The sequence below is a fragment of the Pseudophryne corroboree genome, chromosome 10 (assembly GCF_028390025.1).
Source record: "Pseudophryne corroboree isolate aPseCor3 chromosome 10, aPseCor3.hap2, whole genome shotgun sequence".
NCBI classification, from domain to species: Eukaryota; Metazoa; Chordata; class Amphibia; order Anura; family Myobatrachidae; genus Pseudophryne; species Pseudophryne corroboree.
Window position 1 is genome coordinate 186,622,989 of NC_086453.1, and position 21,018 is coordinate 186,644,006.

General features: G+C 46.3%; 1 pseudogene; it reads left to right on the forward strand.

The window, feature by feature from the left end:
• The first annotated feature begins 18,753 nt into the window (after nt 1-18,753).
• LOC134967200 (5S ribosomal RNA) lies at nt 18,754-18,872 on the forward strand (annotated as a pseudogene).
• The last annotated feature ends 2,146 nt before the right edge of the window (nt 18,873-21,018 follow it).

Consider the following 21,018-nt stretch of genomic DNA (forward strand, 5'->3'; position numbering starts at 1 on the left):
GAAGATAGAGCTGAGCTCAGGACACGTCAGCAGTTCCTTCAAAAAGTTGTGTCGGCTTTTCATATCAACCAACCTATTGTGGTGCCAGTGGCTACTGACTCCTCAATTACATCAAAGTTCTTGGATGTTGTGAGGGCTTTGAAGATCTATGTGAAGAGGACGGCTCGTCACAGAAAATCAGACTCTCTGTATGACCCCAAGAAAATGGGGTGTCCTGCTTCTAAGCAGACAATTTCTCGCTGGATCAGGTTCATTATCCAGCATGCATATTCTACGGCAGGATTGCAGTGTCCTAAATCTATTAAGGCCCACTCTACTCGTTAGGTGGGCACTTCCTGGGCGGCTGCCTGGGGTGTCTCGGCTTTGCAGCTTTGCCGAGCGGCTACTTGGTCTGGGTCAGACACATTTGCCAAGTTTTACAAGTTCGATAATTTGGCCTCTGCGGACCTACGGTTTGGTCAAGCAGTTCTGCAGGAGCCTCCACGCTCTCCCTCCCGTTCTGGGAGCTTTGGTACATCCCCATGGTACTAAAGTGGACCCCAGCATCCTCTACGACGTTAGAGAAAATAGGATTTTAATTACCTACCGGTAAATCCTTTTCTCGTAGTCCGTAGAGGATGCTGGGCGCCCGCCCAGCACTTCGTTTTCCTGCAGGGGTTATCTGGTTCAGTACAACTTTGTTCTTAGTTAAGTCCTGCATTGTTACTTGGTAAGTAATGTTGCAGCAGTTGCTGAGTTTAAGGCTAGTTAGCTTAGTTTGCCTTGTATGTGTGAGCTGGTATAAATCTCACCACTATCTGTGTATAATCCTTCTCTTGAAGATGTCTGTCTCCTCGGGCACAGTTTCTAGACTTAGTCTGGTAGGAGGGGCATAGAGGGAGGGGCCAGCCCACACTCTCAAACTTTTAAAGTGCCAATGGCTCCTGGTGGACCCGTCTATACCCCATGGTACTAAAGTGGACCCCAGCATTCTCTACGGACTACGAGAAAAGGATTTACCGGTAGGTAATTAAAATCCTATTTTTTGTTATAAGTAATTAAAAAATGACACATTTTTTAATAATAGACCTGTATACTACTTAAGACTGTGCAAAAGGAAAGGAAAAATCAGTGTTATATCAAAATGCACCCTATGGGGCTTAATGCGCAAGAAAAACGGTAGATTACGGTACTTAATGCAACAGCGGTTGTTCGTGGGTTTACCACACAATTATTGAAAAGCTTGGGGCGTTAAACCCGGAGCTTTACCTGCTGGGAATTGAATCTGCCCATAAGAATAACAAAATATTAATGCAAGTAGATTCACTACAACAGGAAATACTGTATAAAAGACAATTACCCTTTCTGTGGCTGGGAGCCTTTACTATAATCATCTATTATGTAACCTTTACCTTCAGCTTTTATAAGGAATAAATCGGAATGCTTTAGTGAAGGGTCTGAAAACATAATGATAAACAAAAAAAAGTCACAATTTTAATTTTTATTATTATTGACATTGCAGAAAACTGAGCACAGGGCCTGATTCAGATGGATGCAGTTCACACAGCTGCTGCATTTTTGTACGCAGCTGCTGTGCGATAATATGCTAATGCCGCTGGAGGCATCTTGTGTAAGTAGACAACTCCTTTGCGGATCATATATCTGAGTGAATATCTGCCGCTCACTCGGCTGCATGCTAGGAATCTGCGGCATGCAAAACTTTGATGGCAGGAACCCTCAAAGGTATAATATCAAATAGTCACTTAATAGGGATGGACATCCACCATTGTTGTTTGCAAAACATCAATTGTTGACAGCCGATGTCCGATAGTTTTGCCATCAATAATGGAGAACCAATGGTTCTCCACCATCAAGGGCCTCCAGTGTTTGTTGTTTGTTTAGTTTTTTTACATAATGTTGGGACACGGAGCCTTTCTGTGTTCCTCAACGCACCCATGAAGACCTGCCACCCAGTACTGATTTCCCGGCAGCCCAGTATGTCATAGAGCAGGGATGACATTCGGTGGGTGATACCATCAATATTTCCCTGTGAATGTTTTTATACCATTGATGGTAGCCACCGCTGGCCATCCCTGTTACATACCATTGATGGTTCCTCTTCTGATTTCCATCAATGCGAATCACCCAAATGGCATCCCTACCTATGATCTCTGGTTTCTGGAATTGCAGCAAATAGCTCAAAGTAACAAAAAGATTTCCCTCGGTAATATTCAGGGCTTCTGTCAGAAATTGTAGGGCTTGGGAGGGACTGACAAAATAGGCCCCTAATACTAATTGAAAATATTATTTTTTATATCATGTTAAAATCTTAAGGTAATAATCTAACTGGTTAGGTATACCCAGTATAGTTATTTCTCTAGCATTCATAAGGGATATTGGGGGAATCTAGTACGATGAGGTATAGGCGGGGTCCAAAGGAGCCAGTGTACTTTAAATTTCTTCAACTGGGTGTGCTGGCTCCTCCCCTCTATGCCCCCTCCCACAGGCAGTTTAGAAAAATGTGCCCTCAGGAGAGGATGCACACTCTGGAGCACCATAGAGTTTTTTTCAGTTTCTTTTAAAACTTTATTATTTTCGTTATGCCTGCACCGTGGGAGTTAGGGTGGTATGGTTACCGGTCTCTTCAGGCATCAGAGCCGCTCCCCCGCTGCAGGACCACCATCCTGAGAGGTTGTTGTACAGCGGGACACTGCGCCTTAGTTGTCGCAAATGCAGCACGCCGCACACCCCTAACAGATGCCTGGAGGTGAGGAGTGGTGAGTACAAACCGGGGGCCCCGGTTCTTGGTGCAACGCAAATGCAGGTGCAACGCAAATGCAGGGGCAGCATACGGAACCCTCCCTGGGGGGATCCGCTATAGCCCCCTGCGTACACTGGCCAGCGGTAGTGAAAACAGGTATCTTTACTTAGTTTTACACTCTGTGGGAGACATTGCGAGTACAAAAATCTACATAGTTCCTGTGCCATTACAGGGGGTGGAGCTTCCTTCAGAGCGGGACCAGCGGCACTTTGGCGCCTTCTACTTTGGCGATGCTAAGCTCGAGTGTGCTGTTCCTTCCTCTGTGTCTCCCGCTCACATACAGTAAGGCAGGCTTGCTATTATATTACTTGTCTGTGTGTATGTGTATATAAGTGTTGTCTACTGTAAACATGGTAGAACACCAATTATGCAGTGTATGTCTCACCAGATTCTCTCCCTCTACATCTGGTTCCATATCATGTGAACAATGCAGCCAGTCCTCACAACCCAGTGAGGGGCCTGGGGGGGAGGGTCAAGAGCCTTCCTGGCAAGGTGTCATAAAATCCATGATGTCAGCTATGTCACCTCAGCTCATGGCTAATACTCAAAAGACTCAACAACTGCAGCATACTGTTGCAGACCTAGCTGCAAGGGCAGATGTGCAACAGCCCCCCCTCTCTAGATCAGGGCCACTAAAATGTGGGTTGCCTGCTTTACTCTCAGATTCTGATGAGGAGATACAGGAGGAGGGAGAGGAATTGGATCCTGTTACTGGGGATTCCCCTTCTGCACAGGGTATTGAGACCCTCTTACTTCCTCTACGGGACGTGTTAAAACTCCCTCTAGAGGACGCTGCAGCACAGCAGTCGTTTTTCTTAACACAGAACAAACTCAGTGTCACTTTCCCTAAATCTGCAGAATTGGATGACCTGTTTAAGTTAGCCTGGAAAAATCCAGATAAGAAATACCAAGTGACAAAACGGTTTTTACACACTTTCCCATTTGCTTCTGAGGGCAGGAAAATCTGGGACGAACCCCTGGTCGTAGACGTATCAGTCTCTCACCGATCTAAAAAGGCAGTACTACCAGCTCCGGGCTCCTTTACCATAAAGGACCTTGGGGATAGGAAAATAGAGACTACACTGAAGTCTATTTACACAGCGGCTGGTATATCACAAAGACCGGTCATAGCGGGTTGCTGGATGATGCATGCCATTCATATGTGGGCTACTCAAATTCAAGAGGACCTCTCGGGGGGATATATCCCTGGTCACTACGGTGACTCTCCTAAAACACATTCAAGACACTGCACGCGTCCTGTGTGACTCTCAAGGAGATAAGCAATATTAATGCTAGGACCACTGCTATGGCAGAAAAAGCACAAACAAAACTCTAAAAGCTATGTGTGCAAATGCTAAGAGCTTAGGAAATAAAATCCCAGAACTAACTGCAATAATGACAAGGGATGATCTAGACATTGTGGCAATTAAAGTCATGGTACAATGAAAATCATGACTGGGACATAGCTATACCGGGATATACTTTATTTAGGAAGGACAGAATTGGAAAAATCGGAGGAGGGGTAGCAATGTATGTAAAAAATGCCATAAATACTACATTAATACAAAGTATTGAAGAAAAAACTGAGGCCCTTTGGGTGACCATAGAAACAGGGGAAAAGTTGATGATTCGTATTGGTGTGATATACAGGCCACCAGGTCAGGAAGAGGAACTTGACAAGAACCTATTGCAGGACATAACTAAAATGGCATTAAAAGGAGAGGTAATAATCATGGGAGACTTTAATCTTCCAGATGTAAACTGGGAGGTGTCTGTTGCTAGTTCCACTAGAAGTAGGAACATTTTAAATTCCCTTCAGGGAGCATCCCTCCACCAATGGTGAGGGAGCCCACTCGGAAAGACGCAATATTAGACTTAATACTTACAAATGGAGACAGATTATCGGACGTAAAAGTGGGTGAAAACCTGGGATCCAGTGACCATCAAGCAGTATGGTTCAGCATTAAGACAGAGACTGACTTGTCCCATACAAAAACAAAGGTGTTGGATTTTAGGAAGGCTGATATTGTAGGGATGGGAAAATGTGTAAGCGATTCTTTGGCAGAGTGGAGGAACTTGGAAACAGTGCAGGAGAGGTGGGAAACATTAAAATGTGCAATATTGAAGGCAACAGACCTTTGTATCAAAACTGTTAGGAAAAACACAAGGAAAAGGAAGCCAGTGTGGTTTGCAAAAGAAGTAGCAAATATTGTGAGAGCAAAAAAGATGGCTTTTAGGAAATATAAGCAGACACAAAATAATGAAGACAAAAAGATATATCTTGTTAGACAGAAGGAGACAAAGAAGGTAATCAGATGTGCAAAGGCACAAGCTGAGGAGAAAATGGCCCAGTCAGTGGGTAAAGGAGGCAAAACTTTTTTTTTGGTATATAAGCGAAAGGAGAAAAACAAAAGGTGGAATTATAAAACTAAAGACGGACACTGGGAGTCTTGTTGAAGGAGACAATTTAATAGCAGATCATCTTAATGATTATTTTTGCTCAGTATTTACTACTGAAAGAGAGGGGAAGGGGCCACAGTTAAGTTGCAGGGATATTCAGGAAAATGAAACAAGTACATTTACAGAGGAGAAGGTCCTAACAGAACTCTCAAAGCTGAAAGTGGACAAATCTATGGGGCCAGGTGGGATTCATCCAAGGATACTAAAAGAACTTAAAGAGGTGCTGGTAGCACCATTGACAGAATTATTCAACCAGTCATTAGCTACAGGAGTAATTCCAGGGGACTGGAAAAGAGCAAACGTAGTCCCACTGCACAAAAGTGGAAGCAAGGAAGAGGCAAACAACTACAGACCAGTGAGTCTTACATCAGTAGTAGGGAAATTGATGGAAACACTCTTAAAAGAAAGAGTTGTAGATTATCTCAAATCCGGCAATTTACTGGATCCCAAACAGCATGGATTCACTGGGGGGAGATCATGTCAAACAAATCTTATTGACTTTTTTGATTGTGCGACTAAAGTGATGGATAAAGGTGGAGCCATGGATATAGCTTATCTAGACTTTAGTAAGGCTTTTGACACAGTTCCACATCGCAGACTGCTAAATAAACTTGAAAGTTTGGGATTGGATATTAGGATTATTGAATGGATAAGATCTTGGTTGAAGGATAGAAAACAGAGAGTTGTGGTAAATGGAGTGCATTCACAGGAGGGAAATGTTACCAGTGGAGTACCCCAGGGATCTGTACTTGGACCAGTGCTTTTTAATATCTTTATTGGTGACATTGCAAATGGCATTAAAGGGAAAGTATGACTTTTTGCAGATGACACAAAGGTATGCAACAGGGTAGACACACCAGGTGGGGTAAAACAAATGATTGAGGATCTAGGTAGATTAGAGGAATGGTCAAGAGTCTGGCAATTACAGTTTAATGCCAAAAAATGCAAAATCATGCACTTGGGTCTCAAAAATCCTAAAGCTAAATACAGTATTAATGGCACTATACTAGAAACTACTGAGGAGGAAAGGGATCTAGGAGTCACTATTTCAGATGACTTAAAGGCAGGTAAGCAATGTAACAAGGCAATGAGGAAGGCTAGTCAGATGCTTGGCTGCATTGGGAGAGGAATCAGCAGCAGAAAGAAAGAAGTAATAATGCCACTGTATAGGTCATTGGTACGGCCTCATCTAGAATACTGTATTCAGTTCTGGAGGCCATATCTTCAAAAGGATATTAATACATTAGAAACTGTACAAAGGAGGGCAACTAAATGGTGCATGGCCTACATCACAAAACATACCCAGAAAGACTAAGAAATCTCAATATGTATAGTTTGGAGCAGAGAAGGGAAAGGGGGGACATGATAGAAACTTTCAAATATATCAAGGGTTTTAACAAAGTCCAGGAGGGAAACATTCTCCAAATGAAGAGAAGCAATAGGACACGAGGACATGCACTGAGACTGGAGGGGGGGAGGTTCAGGGGAAATTTGCGGAAAAATTATTTCACAGAAAGGGTAGTGGACAAGTGGAATAGCCTCCCATCAGAGGTGGTAGAGGCTAAGACAGTAGAGCAATTTAAACATGCATGGGATAGACATAAGGATATCCTTACAAAGAAATAAGGATCAAATAAGGTTAGAGATAAAAATAATATAAAAAAAAAAGGGGCAGACTAGATGGGCCAAGTGGTTCTTATCTGCTGACAAATTCTATGTTTCTATGTTTCTATGTCGGTGCGCAGAGCTTTGTGGCTGCATCAGTGGATAGCGGATGCAGAGTTCAAGTGCAGTGTAGAGTCAATTCCTTTTTCAGGGGATTGGCTGTTTGGGGTTGAGTTGGATACATGGATTTCCAAGGTTAGTGCGAGAAAATCCACATTCCTCCCTGCACAAGGAAATCACACCTTATTATACATCAGAGACTACCCGGGGCTGCCTACTCAGTCATTTCGATCTGCCAGGTTCAGATCAAGAGCCAGAGGCACCTTCATCATGGTGAGAGGCACCAGAGGTAGGACAAGAAAACCAGCCGCCACAGGTTCTCAAGAACAAAGCAACAGTTCAGGTTCCACTAAGGACTCAGCATGATGGTGCCTCTCCACCCTGAGGGAACCTCAAGGTGGGAGATCGACTGCATCATTTCAGCTGAGTCTGGAAAAGCTCCTGCCAGGATGCCTGGATAAGAGACCTAATTTCTCAGGGTTACAAGCTGGAGTTTGACGGTGCTCCTCCCCAATGATTTTTCAAATCAGGCTTACCAGTTTTGGAGGATTCACAAGTTATGCTGAAACAGGCCATCCAAAAGTTGGTCCAGTCCCAAGTCATTATGCCAGTGCCACTACAACAACAGGGAAAGGGTTACTACTCCAACCTGTTTGTGGTACCGAAACCGGATGGTTCGGTAAGGCCCATTTTGAATCTAAAATCCTTGAAACTTTACCTAAAGGTTTTCAAGTTCAAGATGGAATCCTTGTGAGCAATGATTGCCGGTCTGGAAGAACAGGAGTTCATGAGCTCGCTGGATATAAAGGACGCTTATCTCCATATTCCAATTTGGCCACCTCACCAGGCTTACCTGCAGTTTGCCCTGCTGAATGATCACTACCAGTTCCAGGCGCTACCCTTTGGACTGTCCACAGCTTTACGAAGGTAATGGCGGAAAGGATGTTCCAGCTCAGAGTCCAGGGAGTAAACATCATCCCTCACCTGGACGATCTCTTGATAAAAAGGAGATCTCAGGAGCTTCTATTGCTCCGTATAGACCGCACTATTCAGCTTCTGTCACAACATGGGTGGATTCTCAATTTGCAGAAGTCCCACCTGGAGCCTAATCAGTGGCTACTTCCGCTCAACATTCTGGAACTTCGGGTGATCTACAACGCTCTGCTTCAGGCCTCTCCTCAGCTCCGGGATTGAGCTGTTCAGGTTCAGTCGGACAACGCCACAGCCGCGGCTTATATCAATTCACAAGGAGGGACAAAAAGCAGAGCCTGCATGTGAGAGGTGTCAAGGATACTCCCCTGGGCGGAAAGAAATGCAAGAGCAATGTCGGCCATCATTATTCCGGGTGTGGACAACTGGGAGGCGGACTTCCTGAGTCGTCACGATCTCCACCCAGGGGAAGGGGGCCTACACCAGCAGGTGTTTCAACAGATCATCAATCTGTGGGGCTGTCCACAGATAGACATGATGGCTTCTTGATTCAACAAGAAGTTTCCATGGTATTGTTCAAGAACCAGGGACCCTCAGGCGAGGGCAGTAGATGCACTGATGACGCCTAGGCCATACCGGCTGGTCTACCTGTTTCCTCCGATTCCTCTGCTCCCGAGGGTGCTAAAGCGAATCAGGAATCAGAGTCCAGGCAATTCTGATTGCCCCAGATTGCCCTCGAAGGGCATGGTACGTGGACTTTCTGGACATGTCTGTAAAAGACCCTTGGCCTCTGCCAATGAGAAGAGATCTTCAACAATGACCGTTTGTCTAACCCAGTGATGGCTAACCTTGACACTCCAGCTGTTGTTGAGCTACACATCCCAACATGCCCTACATCAGTTTTAGCATGGTCAAATAGCAAAACTGTAGCAGGGCATGCTGGGATGTGTAGTTCAACAACAGCTGGAGTGTCAAGGTTAGCCATCACTGGTCTAACCGGATTTACGGCGACTTCGCTTGACTGCATGAAGCTTGAGCGGAACATCCAAGCTAACAAGGGCCATTCCAAAAAGGTTATTACAACTATGGTTCAGGCCAGAAGGCCTGTGACATCAAAACACTATCATCATATCTGGAAACGATGTCTCTTGGTGCGAGGAGCGCACATATCCTCCTGTGGAATTCGGCCTGGGATGTTTCTTATGTTTCCTGCAGACTGGTGTGGATATGGGATTACGTCTGGGCTCCCTTAAGGTCCAGATTTCAGCCCTTTCTGTTTTCTTCCAGAAGAAGCTGTTCTTCCAGAAGAAGCTGGCTATGTTGCCAGAGGTTCAAACCTTCTTGCAAGGAGTGCTTCACATACAGTCTCCCTTTGTGCCACCAATGGCACCCTGGGATTTAACTGTGGTTTTGGATTTTCTACAATTCTGCTGGTTTTAACCACTGATGAAAGTAGAAGTCAAGTACCTTACGTGGAAGACAGTAATGTTATTGGCCCTGGCTTCTGCTAGACGTGTCTCTGAATTGGGGGACCTTATCATGTAAAAGTCCTCACTTGGTCTTTTACGAGGACAAAGCAGAGCCCAGGACTCGGCGGCAGTTCCTGCCAAAAGTTATCTCTGCATTCCATTTAAACCAACCTATTGTGGTTCCGTCTAGTTCTGGCACTTCTGCTCCTCCGGAGGCTTTGGATGCTGTGTGAGCCTTGAAGATCTACCTCAAGAGGACGGCTCGGATCAGAAAGATGGATTCCCTGTTTGTGCTATATGATGCGCAAGAAAAGGGTTGCCATGCTTCTAAGAAGTCCATTGCTCATTGGCTTAGGCTTACTATCCAACAGGCCAATGTGTCGGGAGCCTTACCTGTTCCAGTCTCTGAAGGCCCACTCTACAAGATCGGTGGGGTCTTCCTGTGTGGCTGCCCGTGGAGTCTCAGCCTTGCAACTATGCCGAGCTGCTACCTGGTCAGGGAAGAACACCTTTGTGAAGTTCTACAGGTTAGATACCCTGGCCAAAGAGGATACCCAGTTTTGGCAGGCGGTGCTGCAGACGTCCCCATACATTCCCGCCCGTTCTGGAAGTTTTGGGACATCCTCATCATACTAAGTGAACCCCAGTATCCCTTATGGATGCTAGAGAAAAACAGGATTTTAATTACCTACCGGTAATCCTTTTCTCATAGTCCTTAAGGGATATTGGGGACAACTTAGTACGATGTGGGTATAGACGGGGTCCAAAGGAGCAGGTGCACTTTAAATTTTTTCAACTGGGTGTGCTGGCTCCTCCTCTCTATGCCCCCTCCCACAGGCAGTTATAGGTAAAACAGTGCCCGAAGGAGAAATGATATACTTGAGAGAAGGAACATAACAACAATGAGTGGTGAGATTTACACACCAATACCATAAAACGACCAGCAACAGCTGGTAACAAAACAGCAACAGCTGAACAGGTAATCATATAAAAGACAACCTGCAGAAAAGTCAACGCACTGAGGCGGGCGCCCAATATCCCTGGACTACGAGAAAAGGATTTACCAGTAGGTAATTAAAATCCTATTTTCTCTAGCACCCATAAGGGATATTGGGGACAACTTAGTATGATGGGGACGTCCCAAATCTTCCAGAATGGGGGGGAATGTACTGAGACTTCTGCAGCAGGAAGACCCCACCGATCTTGTAGAGCGGGCCTTCAGAGACTGTGAAACAGGTACGGCTGCCGACACATAGGCCTGTTGGATAGTAAGCCTAAGCCAATGAGCAATGGACTGCTTTGAAGCAGGGCAACCCTTTTTTCTGCGCATCATATAGCATAAACTAGGAATCCATCTTTCTGATCCGAGCCGTTCTCTTGACATAGATCTACAAGGCTCGCACAGCATCCAATGCCTCCGGAGGAGCAGAAGTGACAGAACCACAATAGCTTGATTGAAGTGAAACGCAGAGACAACCTTCGGCAAGAACTGCTGCCTAGTCCTGAGCTCCGCTCTGTCCTCGTAAAAGACCAAGTAGGGTCTTTTACACAATAAGGCCCCCAATTATGAGACATGCCTAGCAAAAGCCAGGGCCAATAACATCACCGTCTTCCATATGAGGTACTTGTCTTCTACCGTCATCACAAATTCCAACGCTACATTCAAAGCCCAGGGTGCTGTGGGAGGCACAAAAGGAGATTGTATGTGAAGTACCCCTTGCATAAAGGTCTGGACTTCTGGCATCACTGCCAATTTCTTCTGGAAGAAACATGAGAGAGGTGAAATCTGGACCTTAATGGAACCCAGATGTAAGCCCTTATCCACACCAGCCTGCAGGAAACGTCCCAAGTGGAACTCCGCAGGCAGATACGTGTGTTCCTCGCACCAAGAGACATAACTCCTCCAGATATGATAGTGTTTTGACATCACAAGTTTCCTGTCCTGAACCATGGTAGCAATAACCTTTTTGGAAATGCCCTTGTGAGCTAGGATGTTCCGCTCAACCTCCATGCTGTCAAACGAAGTCACCGTAAGTCCGGGTAGATGAATGGTCCTTGTTGAAAAAGATCTCTTCTCAGTGGCAGAGGCTAAGGTTCTTCAACGAACATGTCCAGAAGATCCGCGTACGATGCCCTCCGAGGCCAATCTGGGGCAATCAGAATTGCCTGGACTCCTTGTTTCCGGATTCGCTTTAGCACCCTTGGGAGCAACGGAATCGGAAGAACAGGTAGACCAGTCGGTAAGGCCAAGGCGACGTCGGTGCATCTACTGCCCTTGCCTGAGTGTCCCTGGTTCTTGAGCAATACCAACGAAGCTTCTTGTTGAGTCGAGAAGCCATCATGCCTATTTGTGGGCAGCCCCACCGGTCGATGATCTGCAGAAACACCTGATGGTGAAGCACCCACTCTCCCGGGTGGAGATCGTGATGACTCAGGAAGTCCGCTTCCTAGTTGTCCACTCCTGGAATGAAAATTGCGGATATTGCTCTTGCATTTCTTTCTGACCAGAGGAGTATCTTTGACACTTATCGCATGCAGGCTTTGCGTTTTGTCCCTCCTTGTTGATTGGTGTATGCCACTGCCGTGGCATCGTCCGACTGAACTTGGATCGCGTGATCCCTGAGTAGAGGAGATGCCTGAATCAGAGCATTGTAGATCGCCTGAAGTTCCAGAATGTTCATCGGAAGGAGGGCTTTGTGGGCTGACCACCTGCCCTGGAACTGAGCCCCCTGGGTGACAGCTCCCCATCCTCTCAGACTGGCATCGGTCATGAAGAGGATCCAATCCTGAATACCGAAACTGCAACCATCCAGTAGGTTGGAGGACTGCAGCCACCACAGGAGGGAAATCCTGGCCTGAGGTGACAGCCGTATTATCCGGTGCATCTGAAGATGTGATCTGGACCATTTGCTCAAGAGATCCAATTGAAATGTTCTGGCATGGAACCTTCCATACTGTATTGCCTTGTATGAGGCTACCATCTTCCCCAACAATCTTATGCAAAGATGGATGGATATTTGAGTAGGCAGGAGAACCTTGTTGACCATCTCCTGAAGTGTTTTCGCTTTGTACTCTGGGAGGAACACTTTCTGGGCCACAGTATCCAGCAACATTCCCAGGAACAGGAGTCGCTGAGTTGGCTCCAGGTGGGACTGGTAAATTGAGGATCCACCCATGGTGTGACAGAAGTTGGATAGTGCGGTTTATATGGAGCAATAAAAGCTTCCTGGATCTCGCTTTTGTCAAGAGATCATCCAGATAAGGAACAATATTGACCCCCTGGACCCGGAGTTGGAATATCATCTCTGCCATCACCTTCGTGAACACCCTCGGAGCTGAGGACAGGCCAAAGGGTAGCGCCTGGACCTGGTAGTGATAGTTTAGCAGGGCAAACCTCAGGTAAGCCTGGTGAGGTGGCCAAATCGGAATATGGAGATAAGCATCCTTTATATCCAGTGAGACCATGAACTCCCGTTCTTCCAGGCCTGCAATCATTGCTCGAAAGGATTCCATCTTGAACGTGAAAATCTTTAGGTAAGCGTTCAAGGATTTTAGAATCAAAATGGGTCTTACTGAACTGCCCGGTTTCAGTACCACGAACAGATTGGAGTAGTAACCCTCTCCCTGTTGTTGCAGTGGCACTGGAACAATGACTTGGGACTGGACCAATTTTTTAATGGCCTGTTGCAGCGTGACGCGCATATCCGCCAAAGCTGGTAAGCTTGATTTGAAAAATCGTTGGGGAGGAGCGTCGTCGAACTCCAGCTTGTAGCCCTGAGATATGAGGTCCTTTACCCAGGTATCCTGACAGGAGCTTTCTGAGATGCGGCTGAAGTGACACAGTCCCCCCCCCCCTCAGGATCCCCTCAGGATGGGTGGGCACCATCATGCTGAGGTCTTAGTGGAAGCAGAACTGGTGCTCTCCTTTGAACCTGCGATTGCTGGTTTTCTTGTCTTACCTCTGGTGCCTCTAGCCGCATTTGAGGCAACTCTTGCCCTAGATCTAAATCTGTTAGACCGAAAAGACTCAGTAGACGGCCCAGGGTAGGAACGTCTAGCGGCGGGGCCCCAGAGGGGAGAAACTTGGATTTCCCCGCAGTAACTTTTGAAATCCACGTATCCAATTCCACCCCAAAGAGCCAAACCTCTGAAAAAGGGAGACTCTACACTGCACTTGGATTCTACATCCGCTATCCACGGACGCAACCACAAAGCTCTGCGCACCGACATGGCCATAGCAGTGGTCCTACCATTAATATTGCCTATCTCCTTGAGAGAGTCACACAGGACTCATGCAGTGTCCTAAATGTGCTTTAGGAGAGTAACTGTAGTGACCAGGGACATATCCCCTGAGAGGCCCTCCTGAATTTGAGTAGCCCACATATGAATGGCATGAGTCATCCAGCAACCTGCTATGACCGGTCTTTGTGATATACCTGCTGCACTGTACATAGACTTCAGTGTAGTCTCTATTTTTCTATCCCCGGGGTCCTTTATGGTAAAGGAGCACGCAGCTGTCAGTACCGCCTTTTTTGATAGGCGAAAGACTGATACATCAACAGTCAAGGGTTCTTCACAGATTTTCCTGCCTTCAGGAGCAAATGGGAAAGTGTGTAAAAACCGTTTTGACACTTGGTATTATTTATCTGGATTTTTCCAGGCTAACTTAAACAGGTCATCTAATTCTGCAGAATCAGGGAAAGTGACACTGAGTTTGTTCTGTGTTAAGAAAAATGACTGCTGTGACACAGCATCCTCTAGAGGGAGTTTTAAAACGTCCCATATAGCTAGAATGATTCCTCCCTCTCCTCCTTTGTCTCCTCATCAGAGTCTGAGCGTAAAGCAGGTAACCCACGCTTTTGTGGTCCTGATGTAGAGAGTGGAGGCTGTAGAACATCTGCCCTTGCAGCTAGGTCTGCAACAGCCTGCTGCAGTTGTTGAGTTTTTTTGAGCATTAGCAGTGAGCTAAGATGACATATCAGACATCATGGTTTTTATGGCACCCAGCCAGGAAGGCTCTTGACCCTCCTCCCCAGGCCCCTCACTGAGTTGTAAGGACTGGCTGCATTGTTCATATGATATAGAACCAGATGTAGAGGGAAAGAATCTGGTGTGATATACACTGCATAATTGGTGTTTTACCATGTTTACAGTAAACAACACTTATATACACATACACACAGGCAAGTAATACAATAGCAAGCCTGCCTTACTGTATGTGAGAGGAGGGAGACAGAGAGAAGGGAACAGCACACCCAAGCTAAACAGCCACAGTGAGGCTGCAAGCTGATATATCATGGTGTAACACCGGAGTATTTGTTATTTTCAGGACACAGATTGTGTACAACAGCGGCTCTCCCCCTTTGCTACACCCCTGTACCAGTTTCTAGCGGTATCCTGAGTGTCTGAGGAGCTGTGTGTGCTTGCTGCTGCAGCTGTAAGCAGAAGAAGGCGCCAAAACGCTGCTGGTCCCGCTCTGAGTAAGCTCCGCCCCCTGTAATGGTGCCGGAGCTTCAGTTATATTTATACTGGCAAAGACTCCCTATAAGTGTAAAACATCACAGCAAGTGCTAGTTTTCACTACCGCTGCCAATGTACACAGGGGTCTATAGCGGGTCCCCCCAGGAGGGTCCCGTATGCCTCCCCTGCGTTTTTGCCGCATCAAGAACTGGGGGAACCCCTAGTGGGGCCCCCGGTTTGTACTCACCACTGTTGTCACCTTCAGGCTACTGTTAGGGGTGTGCGGCGTGCTGCGATTGTGACCGCTAAGGCGCAGTGCCCCGCTGTACAACAACCTCTGAGGATGGTGGTCCTGCAGCGGGGAAGCGGCTCTGACACCTTACAGAGGCCGGTGACCGCTCACTCCCCTAACTCCCATGGTGCAGGTATGCTGTTGCTCAAACAGCATACCGAAAATAATAAAAGTTTTAAAAGAAACTGAAGAAAACTCTCTGGAGCTCCAGAATGTGCATCCTCTCATGAGGGCACTTTTTTCTAAACTGTCTGGGGGAGGGGGCTTAGAGGGGATGAGCCAGCACACCCAGTTGAAGAAATTGAAAGTGCACCAGCTCCTTTGGACCCAGTCTATACCCCATTGTACTACATTGTCCCCAATATCCCTTATGGATGCTAGAGAAATAGGATTTTAAATACCTACCGGTAAATCCTTTTGTTGAAGTCCATAAGGGATACTGGGTGCCCGCCTCAGTGCGTTGACTTTTCTGCAGGTTGTTTCTTCTATATAAGTTTACCTGTTCAGCTGTTGCTGTTTGGTTGCCAGCCGTTGCTGGTCAGTTTATGTTGTGGTGTGCTGGTGTGTGAATCTCACCACTCATGTTATATTTCTTCTCTCAAGTATGTCCATTCTCCTTCTGGCACTATTTTACCTATAACTTCCTGTGGGAGAGGCATAGAGGGGAAGAGCCAGCACACCCAGTTGATGTAAAGTGCACTGGCTCCTTTGGACCCCGTTTATACCCCATCGTACTAAGTGAACCCCAGTATCCCTTAAGGACTACGACAAAAGGATTTACCGGTAGGTATTTAAAATCCTATTTTTTGTTTGGTGCGCCAGGAGCCGGACCATGGTCAAGAGGGCTGCTAGTTATTTAGCAGCCATAAGTTTTTTTTTTTTTAATAGTCTTACAACTTTTTGAACGATCCTTCTAAAAAGCGTCTTATACGTATCTTGGAAAGAGTCGCTTCAACTACTCCACAGCGCTTACCCATGAGTACAGTGCTGTTTCGGCGAGCATCTGTGTCGGATGTACTAGCAAGTCCAGCAGATGTTACCAGGCTGTGGCCAGAGCACGGGAAGAAGGTAAGGCATCGGTTCTGCTTAGAGGGGGAACACGGACGCAACCGCACCGTTTTGGGAGGAGACTACCAGTCACTGACGCGGCTGCCACCTAGGGTGCACCAGCGCTAGGCCCTAGGGATCATAGGCTCCAGGGGTAGTATGAGGCCGCGATCAGCAGTGGGGAGTCATACGCTCTCTTGGTCATCCCTCCCCCTGATTCATGACCAGTTTCCCCCATGAACTGAGTTCCTACTTCCGTCTGAGACGCTGTGTATATAAAAGGACCAAGTCGCAGCTTAGGCGTCTTTGTGACTGGTGCGTCAGTGTTCACTTGGGCGTCTGTGTTCACTATAGGTTCACGGGGCGAGTGTGTACACTATTAGCGTCTGGATCCACTCAGTGTTCGCTAACATAATTGATCGATCCTGGAAGCGGGGTAAAGTCTCCCTGTATCCACTCTCCTGAGCCGGGTGATACAGCACTAAGTCCCTATCTATCTTTGAGTACGAATAGTTGGATAAGTGCCTGATGCACCTGAAAAGTGTCTGATAAATATTGCTGCTGTTTCTTTCGCTGTGTGACTGAATATGTTTAAAACTCCTGTATAAGGTAATGCAGTAAATATGTTTCTCCTACATACTTGAAATGTATTTGTAGTTGATTGTGTGCTTATATTGCTTATTATACGAATGTATAACATGTGACTGCTAGTGCGATTGCTGACTTTACTATAATTCTGCCAGTTTTTCTGTGTATCCCGCTCCTCAATGCTGGTGCAAAGCAGGGTAGGGTCAGATTGTGTGTCACTTTAACACATTTGAAAGTGATTACAGTCACAAATTGTGTAGTAACACTGTACAGGTGTGTGATTGGTTTATTTATCATGTCTAAGAGCGGCAAGGGTGAGGAAAACACACTTTCCACAGCAGCACCAATACTCATTTCATCTTGGTCTTGCGAAGCTGGGTTTACCTCTCAGGATCTGGTTCAAAAGGGATTATGTGCAAAATGTTTTAGCTGTCACCGAAGCCTCTTAAATAATCTGTGGCAAGCACAGGTTCTAGTTGAACCCCTATGGCAGGCATGTTCAAACTACGGCCCTCCAGCTGTTGAGAAACTACACATCCCAGCATGCCCTGACACAGCTTTAGCATTCTCTGACAGCAAAACTGTGTCAGGGCATGCTGGGATATGTAGTTTCACAATAGCTGGAGGGCCATAGTTTGGACATGCCTGCCCTATGGGCTACTTTTGCACAGACATTATCCAATATAGCTGAGGAGTTAATGCCAGCTCCTATATCAGGGATAGGTTACCCTATTAACCCTTACATGCAACATTCATCCTGATGTTTATCATATCCACTTTGGGAATTGGCAGCCTCTCAACAAAAGCAGGCTGAAAGGCCAGTGGTAAGTAAATCACATAGACATGATACTTCACAGTCTACACGTTTCAGATGAGAACTCATCGGAGGATGAGGACTCATCGCACTGCGGGTCTGCAGACAGAGACAAGGAGGAAGGCCTCAGCTCAGTTGACATACCTGAGCTAATTAGTGCTATGTAAGCCATTCTATCCTTAGAAGAGGCAGCAGAGCCTTGGATAAAAACTAAGGCACCTGTGTTTAAACGTCCCAAAACAGTTAGGACTGATTTCCTGGGTCAGATCAGCTCATGGAAATTATGCAAGAGGTTTGAGTTACGCCCAGTAAGGAGTTAGAATTCCAAGAAATGGAATTCCAATTATCCTCTTCCGGCTGGGGACTGTTTAAAAAAGGGAGGTGGCTCCCAAAGTAGATACGCATGTCATTAGTTTGGTGCGAAAAATCTACATTACTTCTGCTTTCAACATAAATAAATGATGTCACGGATCGGAGAGATGCTCGTTTTCTAAAAATTTTTTTTTCCTTGTCTTGGGCAATCATTAGACCAGCCATGCCTTCAGCCTGGATGGCGTAAGCAGTGGTAGCCTGTGGTGATGCATTGGAGGAGGATCTTTCAATGGCATCTAGAGAGCAATTATCCCATATTGCACATATCAAACAGGCAGCGACGTTTATGAAAGCAGCTTTGGATAGGGGACCAATTGCCTCTCAGGCATCAGCTTCAGCAGTAGTAGCTCGCAGAGTGGGTTAGCTATGTACATGGAAAGCAGACTCAGAATCCAGGAAGGTTCTGGAGTCTTAGCCTTTTTTACTGGAGATATTCTTTTTTTGTAAAGAATTAAACAGTATTTTGGAGTCAGAATCAGACTCCAAGAAAGTGAAGTTTTCCTTCCACACACAAATTCAAGCCTAGATTTCCAGCTTTTTGGCCCTTTCGGATTCAAGGAAAAGCAAAAGGAAAGGGTGATGGTAAACAGTCCCAATCCAACAAGTCTGGTAAGACTAAAAAGTATTGGGCTACCAGAGGACCGGTTTTCAAATCAGAAGATAAGCCATCAGCCTGATGGTGCGAGCCTCCGCCTGGAAGAGCCCAGGGTGGGAGGCCAACTTCTTCAGATTGCACAGATATGGCAGCAGTCTACTACAGATGCCTGGGTGTAAGAAGCGGTATCTCACGGTTATGATCTATAGCCACACCACACTGGACAGGCCCAATCTTATCTGATCTTGGAAGCTAAGCAGTGTTGGTCCTGGTTAGTACTTGGATTATAGACCACCTGGGAATACTAGATGCTGTAGGTACTTTCAAGAAACACCCTCATCAGAGGTTTTGTACCAGCCCTTCTTTAGTGGAAACGAAGGCCAAGACTTTGCAAGAGGCAGTTCAGGAGTAGCTTCAGTCAGGAGTGATAATTCCAGTTCCTCTGCACAACAAGGACAAGGTTTTATTCCAACCTGTTTTTAGCCCAGAAGCCAAATGGGTTGTTCCGGCCCATACTCAATCTTAAAGTGCTGAACAAGTACATTTGGGTGCCTTGGTTTTCATATGGAGACTTTACGTTCCATTATTTTGACCATGGAGTCTGGGGATTTTATGGTATCCCTGGATATCCAGGATGCTTGCCTACATGTTCCTATAGTACTGTCTCATCAGTGCTATCTCAGGTTTGCTATCCTCCAGCATCATTTTCAGTTTCAGACCCTACCATTTGGACTGACCACAGCTTCCAGAGTATTCAGCAATATTATGGTGGTGATGGCATCTTATCTCCGTTAGTAGGGAATAAGGACATTTCAATACCTCAATGACCTATTAATCCTGGCACATTCTCAGGAATTGTTTCAGTGTCATCTGCAACAGACAACTTATTACAGAGATACGGTTGGCTCATAAATTGGGCAAAGTCATCTCTGGTTCCGTCACAACGGATGACTCACTTGGATCTGTGTTGGAATTGGGTATTCAGAGAGTAAATTTACCTCTGAACAATATATCCAAAATTCATTTAAGGATTCAGGAGTTGCTACACAGTCAAACGGTATCCATTTATGCAGCAATACGTGTGATGGGTTTGATGGTGTAGACCAGTGGTGGCCAATCTGTGGCTCTTGAGCCGCATGTGGCTCTTTCTTTATTCAAATGTGGCTCACAACACTCTAAATCATGTGACCACAACAGATACAGAAACCGCTGCACTCCAGCCAGACACGCAGCAGTACCATAAGGACTGAAAACTGAAGGAGTCAGATACTAGAGGTGAGACACCCACCAGCAAACAGAGGACACATTAGGGACTACTGCAATGGCATAAGTTGATGGGGGGGGGGGGTTGTAGTGATACATGAGGGTGGCCTAGAGTGACACATGGCAGAGCTGGCTAGAGAGACACAGGAGGGTCCTGGCAGGAGTGACGCGGGAGGGTGCTGGAAGTAGTGACACATGGGAGAGCTGACTGGAGTGATATAGGAGGGTGGTAGCAGTAGTGACACATGGGAGACCTGGCTGGAGTGACACAGCAGGGTCTTGGCAGTAGTGATACATGGGAGAGCTGGCTGGAGTGACAAGGGGGAGCTGGCTGGAGTGACACGGGGGAGCAGGCTGGAGTGACATAGGAGGGTGCTAGCAGGAGTGACACATGGGGCAGCTGGCTGGAGTGACAGGAGGGTGTTGGCTGTAGTGACACATGGGGAGCAGAAGTTTATTATGTGAATCTGGCTTTTTCAATTATTTTATGTGAAAGTGGCTTTTTCAATGGATCTGGCTTTAAAAAAATAATTTTATGGCGTTCTGGCTGTTTCAATGTATTTTATACCAGGGGTGTGGTCTAGCAGGCACAAGGCCACATTCCATTTTTGCATGCGCGCCATCCGCTCGATGTTGGCTCTTTGACGTACCTAACAAGGGTTTTTGGCTCTTTGTCACTGACTGGTTGGCCACCCCTGGAGTAGACATTCGACATGATGGAGTATACTCAGTTCCACTTGATAGATCTGCAACGTCTGATCCTTTCCAAGTGGAATGGTTTTCACCGGACAATAAAAGCGCAGATTATGGTCTTCCTCTGGAAGTTAGGAAGTCAATAGCCTGGTGGTTACAGACATCCTATCTGGACAAATGGAGACTTCTTTGGATATCAGATTGGGAAACTCTATCAATGGATGCCAGCCTGCAGGGCTGGGGAGCATTGTCAGGAAGGAGTTGTTTCCAGGGGCAGTGGACCAAGGAAAACAGTAATACACATATGGTATTTATTCAGGCAAAGAACATCCTTCAGGGGAAACCAGTTAAAATCTGCTCGGACATTGCAATGGCAGTAGCGTACCTCAACCATCACGACATTCATACACAAATAGGTTTACAGCCCAAGGTCTTACAAATTCTGATAGACAATGGGGGTTACCTGAGATAGATCTCATGGCGTCCCGTCAGAACAACAAAGTTTCCACA